The 6,472-nt window shown below is 32.2% G+C and overlaps 1 pseudogene across 1 annotated transcript; it reads left to right on the forward strand.

Annotated features, from left to right (window-relative positions):
* Positions 1-272: 272 nt before the first annotated feature.
* On the forward strand, positions 273-1,630 carry LOC308642652 (transcription initiation factor TFIID subunit 13-like; annotated as a pseudogene). The gene has a single exon. The product of its transcript is annotated as a transcription initiation factor TFIID subunit 13-like (transcript).
* Positions 1,631-6,472: the final 4,842 nt, after the last annotated feature.

The following is a 6,472-nucleotide window of genomic DNA, read 5'->3' on the forward strand; positions in this document are numbered from 1 at the left end:
TCCCATTTATATCCAAACGACTTGAAATCAGCATACTACAGTGATGCAGCCACATTAATGTTTATAGCAGCTCAGTTCACAATTGCTAAACTATGGAACCAACCTAGGTGTTCTTCAATAGATGAATGGATAAAGAAACTGTGGTCTTATTACTCAGCTTTAAAGAAGAATGAAATTATGGCATTTGCCAGTAATGGATGGAGTTGGAGAATACCATGCTAAGTGAAAGAAGCCAATCCCCCCAAAATCAAAGGTTGAATGGTTGTGCTGTGGGCTGGCGGGCTAGTGGGATGGCAGATGAAGAAGAAGACCTGGCCTTTGAGGAGGAAAATGAAGAAATTGGAGGAGGTGCAGAAGGTGGACAGGGTAAAAGAAAGAGACTTTTTTCTAAAGAATAATCCTTACACTGAGTCAGTGGATATTCTTGAAGATCTTGTCATAGAGTTCATCACTGAAATGACTCACAAGGCAATGTCAATTGGAAGACAAGGTCGAGTACAAGTTGAAGATATCGTCTTCTTGATTCGAAAGGACCCAAGGAAGTTTGCTAGGGTTAAAGACTTGCTTACCATGAATGAAGAATTGAAACGAGCTAGAAAAGCATTTGATGAAGCAAACTACGGATCTTGATAATTTTTGTACTTCATGAAATTTCATTATATTCTGTGGAAATCATATATAATAATTGTGTATTTTGTTCAGTAATGTCCTAATATCTAGGCATGTAAATGAAAGATGGAGAAACAAAGTTTTCAGCCTTTATTTTCATGTCTTTGATTTTAGAGTGATCCTTGAGCCTTTAATTGCCTGCCTTTACATGACTATACTTGAATTACTTACTGAGTTTAATGACTACACGTAAGTTAAAGTACCTTACAAATTATGCAGTTCCTTCTGACTTTTGACTATCTAAAGGATGAAGTAGTATTTATGTGTTAGGTATATTTGTGCCATTATAAGCTATACTATAGCTGTTTAATATGTGAAATCTAAGTGTCATTTTGACTATGACAGCTGAGACATATGCCTTACATATTCTGAAGTTTTTAGACAACAGTGGTCTGAGATGTTATTAAAGATAGTGAACTGGTTTTCTTTTAAGGAGATGATATTTGAAACTACAAGTTTTTGTAAGAATGTTTATGTGTCTTAAATGATAATTTGTTTTAATATTTTCTAAAGAGTGATTTTTTTATTTTTATTTTTTTAGAAACTTAAAAGTTTCATGTTGATGCTTCCATGTTGAAAGACTTTTTTGATTTAAAATCTTTTGGACTTAGGTTACATTTTAAGTTTTAGAACTCATTTTCCCAATCATCTACTTTCAGGAGCAGGAATGGCAATGTTTAATGAGCTAATGGTAGGATAAGCATTTGGGGTAGTGTTTTTTTTTTAACATATTTGTAAGTACTTGTGGAAATGTGTAGTTGACTAAAACTGTATGTAGCTACAAAAACCACTTTTGTAGTTCACAGTATACAGGTTTTGTGTGAATTTAACTTACTGCATTAAATTATTGCCCTTAGCTTAAAATAAGGATTAAAATTGCATTTAAAGAGATCACTGAATGTTACTGTTTGTGAAACTGAGCTTTTTGATTCTACTTATAAATAGTATCTATAAATCAGTACCTGGGAAAATTTTACTTTCTTAACCTATTGATATAAGGAATAAAGTATAAAAAAATTTAAAAAAAAGGTTGAATGTTTTCTCTAATACGTACATGCTAATCCATAATAAGGGGGGAGGTGGCCCTAGAGAAGAATAGGGTTACCTTAAACTAGGTAGAGGAAAGTGAAGGGAGAGGAGGAAAGAGGATGCAGAGATAGGAAGGATAGTAGAACAAACAGACATTACTGCTTTATGTATATATGTGACTGCATGACCCATGTGATTCTACAACATATATACTCAGAAAAATGAGTTGTTATATCCCATATATTTATGATATATCAAAGTACATGAATGCCATCTACCATCATATATATAGCTAATTAAAATAAAAAATTAAGCAAATAAATAAAAACTTTGTCCATAGCATCAAGGAGATTTTCAATAGATACCAAAAATCAATTCTAAAAAATGTGTTAATCCAGAGATCTCAGTCACAATGTCACACTTAAATATAACACGTTAATTTAATACCATTTAGAATAAAGGCTTCTGTCTAAAAAAAAAAGTTAAAAGCATGTTATTTAATAATTATTTCCTTAAATTATATTGTAAACAGAACATTTCTGAAATTCCAAATTCCCACATGTACTTCAAAACAGTTGAAATATCTCTGTTTTTTTGTTTTTATATGAACAAATGTCTACTTGAAGCATATAATTCAATATTTTGTAAGAATATTTTATATATATATATATATATATATATATATATATATATATATGGTCACTTTATTATTAAAATTGCAGTGCATATATATTAAATAATTGGAATATTGCTTTAACTGGAAATGGCTTTGTTAGTTTGTTTTTCTTTCCAAAAAAAGAAAATAATTTCATTAAAACTACAGGGAGGGAAGTAGGTAGGCAGAAGTAATTACAGAACTGGAACTTCTCCAGAACACTGGGGCTAACATCCTGATTATTAGAGCAGTATCTTTTACAGCCACAAGTGATTTCAGAAGACCTTAATCCATCAGTTCCTGCTTTCCCCAAAGATCCTTTTCAGTTCCTGCTGGAGCAATGTCCACCTAGTAAGATTGGTGTTAAATTTTCTTTTCAGTACACTGTGACTTCCAAAATCTACATAAAACCACCCTTGATTGCTTAGGCAGTTGTCAATATGAAAACATTCTCTCCTGTTGTAAAGGAATAAGATGCTGTGGCACAGAAGTTATAGTCATGTGCCATAAGAAAGAAAATACTATGAAAATCATTTTTCTTCAGATTGTAAAAACATGGCATGAAAGGGAGGAGCATAAATGGGTCTGCAGAACCCCTCCCAGCATATTGTATATGAAGAGAAAAACAAATGTTAAGTGAATGAATTACATAAATCATGACATCTAGGCCTTAGGAAGAGAGGCAGAATGAGGAATTTAAGATACTCTGGTATTGTTGGAGTATTTTTAAGTTTCATGAAGGAATTTAGGGAGGAATATCAGGATATGTCATCACATTATTCTTCTCATTTATAATCAGAAGGTCTGCAAGATCTTCACTATTACATATAATGATTAGAAGAACTTGTTAAAACTGATTCATCACTTTCACACTAAAAATTTTAATGAATAAGTGAAAGAAATGCAAACACACACATAGACACAGATGTGCACACACACCACACACACACAGAGAGAGAGAGAGAGAGAGAGAGAGAGAGAGAGAGAGAAACACAATCCAATTACCAAGGAATTATGTCCTAAATTTATCTACTTCTCACATATTACTTCCTGGAAGAGGCCAGAATTAACATAATTTACAAAAATCACTCAAACCTTAACAAGAAAAAGGAAAAAAATACCTCATCATTTACATTTTTCTTAATAAGTTGGCTTATGTGTTAGTCATGAATACATCAAATGAATTCTGTCTTTGTATAAGTCATTTTGCCCCAAGTGGCAATATTCTACTTACCTTGGTGTAGCTAGCTGCTAAGCTATAAAATTATAGCAAATATCTTTATCTGAGTCTCAAAGTGTTCATTTTCCAATGATTTTGAAATTTCAGGAAATATACATTAACTGTATTTCAGATAGCTCATATTTCAAAACACACATTTTTGTTCTAAGTAACCAGAAAACTGTCATTGCTTTCAATTGACCAAGGAGATTGGTTATCCAACAGTACTCTCTATTGATGCCCAGATTCATCATTTGTTGAAAGAGTGACCTTTTTTTATTATTATTAAAGCATTCTTTTTCAACCTTTATTTCATATATTTATTTTTATGTGGTGCTAAGGATCAAACCCAGTGACTCACACATGCTAGGTAAGTGCTGTACCACTGAGCCACAACCCCAGTCCGAAAATGTTATTTCCTAATTTCTTACCTCATCATCACCTTTGTCCTTTACAAACACCAAGAATTCTAAAACTGGTATTCCTAAAAATTGACATGTGACTTCATGATACAAAATGGAGGAGTGTGCTCCTCCAAGCAAATAATTTATCCAGAAGGTCTATCCAAGAAACACAATGAGGCAGAAGAGAATGTAGATGCATATTTCCACTGAGTATTGATAGGGAGGTTAACAATTAAACTTTTAGAATAAGTTTGGACTTTAATTTCATTTTCAACACAGAACACAAAATAATCCATTAAAAAGAGATGGATTATTAAACTAAGAATTTAAAGTGTCATTGTTCTTTTTCTCTAAATAAAATTTCATAGGACATCATGTGAATTCTCAATAGGTTGTGTATAACAGGCATACACATTCTATATGGTAATATTTACAAATTACAAATTTGAGATCCAGGTTTGGCACAAGACCAATAGATATAAAAAAAGAGATCCCCTCCTCTAATAGCTTTTATCATGAATAATTGCAAATACTCATGCAGAGGGCTTTATTCCTGGTTAGTTTCTAAATATATTGAGATTAAAGAATAGACTTTTCTATTTTTACTATTTATTTGTGTCCCTAGCACAATGTCTGGCTTGTAAAAATTATATAACAAATGCATCATAAATTGAACTAATTAAAGATTAAAATTTATGCTTAAGAGGATGGAGAGGAGACTGGGTTACTCTTTCACACAAAAGTATTCCACTTAGGGTGTGGAATTTGATGTGCTTATTATGTATTCAGGCTAACAAATTACCCTCAAGGAGGTTATCATGTGATTGTCATATGCTACATAATAAAGTACAGCCTTATTTATGGCTTTGCATACTAAAGACACCTCTTATCAAAAAGCTTTGGTAATGGAAAAATATTTCTAAATCTCAAATGTTTGGAATAAAAAATGAAACGACAAAATAGCATTCTTACAATGGTGCCTCAGAGTTTCTAGCCTGGGTAGACGCGTATAGTAAATATACTAGTGACCGTGCGCTTGCATGTATTTCAGATACAGAAAGAGTTTGGCATTGGTTAGAAAACCGAGTTTGTATGATTTTCAACATATGATTTCAGAATCTTTTCAGATCAACCATCATAAAAAGGTAAAGGGAGAGAGAACTATATGGCCACTTAATGATGAGTAAGTACCTCACACTGTGAATAGGATGTCTTAAAAAGAAATATACTTCATGCAGGTGCAAACTGGTGCATTTTAAGAATTTAAATGAAACCTTAATTTTCAAGCAGTCCAATTTGAGTACTAAGAAATCAAGATGTCAGGCACTAATAGAGATACTGTTGTTTTTAAGTACTATGATTCAGATAGAGCACCTGTAGCATTTTCTGCAAATGGGAATGAATTATACAAGGAATATTCATTCCTCTTCAGAAAAAAAATACTTCTATAGAACAATGCTTTTAACAATCAAGTCTGCATTGTTTGAAATGGAATATATATATATATATATATATATATATATATATATATATATATATAATATATGTGATTAAGGAAATATATAACTTTTGAAAAATCGATTTCATAATGCTATGCAGGTGTCATTTTATATGTCCTTATTATCCCTATTATGCTGTGTTTTTGAATGAAAATAATAATGTTAACTTATTAAATATTTTGTTTTCATTATTTTTCTAATTTATCAGATTTATATTTTGAGATAGCTATAGAATCACATTCTTATAATTCAGAATTGGAATGTCTCCAAAAGACTCATATGCTGAAAGCTTAGTTTTCAGTGCAGACATATTCAGGGAGTTTTTGGAAGAGATTGTATCAAAGTCTCTAACCTCTTCAGTGAAGTCATCTATCCATGGAGTCATAGCCAGTTGGACTCTTGGGAGATAGCAGAAATTGTTGAAGGTGGGACCTGATTAAAGGGAGTAGATCCATGGGGGTGCACACTTAGGGATTTTATCTTGTCCCAAGACTGCAGTTCTCCCCAACCCCTCTTTCTCTCCTTGTCTCTTACTCTCTCCTCCTGATTCCAGGCTCACTGTAAGGTAAACAGCTTTGTTTTACAACAAGATTCCGTCATCATACCCTGCTTCACCATAGGACCAGAAATAAAAAAAAAAAAAAAAAAAAAAAAAACTGAGCAGACCCTGGGTGAAAGCCCCTGAAATTTTGAGTCAGAAAGAATCTTTTCTACTCTAAGTTGTTTTTCTTATGTATTTTCTCCTATATATGGAAAGTTTACTAACAGATGTGTACACTTATGAGAAATAACACAGAGAGATCACTCTATTCTTTATTTTTTCCCAAAATGGAAGCAACTTTCTTAATTAACTATGTTATAAATCACAAACTTATTAGCATTTGTAAAAGTTCTTTGATGTTTTTCAGGTCCACTAGTTTTACAAATACCAGTCAGGTGTATAAATTTGTGTGTATTCACACATGCTGTGTGTATGATTGTTTCATTGTAGGCTACT

Source organism: Spermophilus citellus (genome assembly GCF_964194105.1).
Source record: "Spermophilus citellus genome assembly, chromosome: 2".
NCBI classification, from domain to species: domain Eukaryota; kingdom Metazoa; phylum Chordata; class Mammalia; order Rodentia; family Sciuridae; genus Spermophilus; species Spermophilus citellus.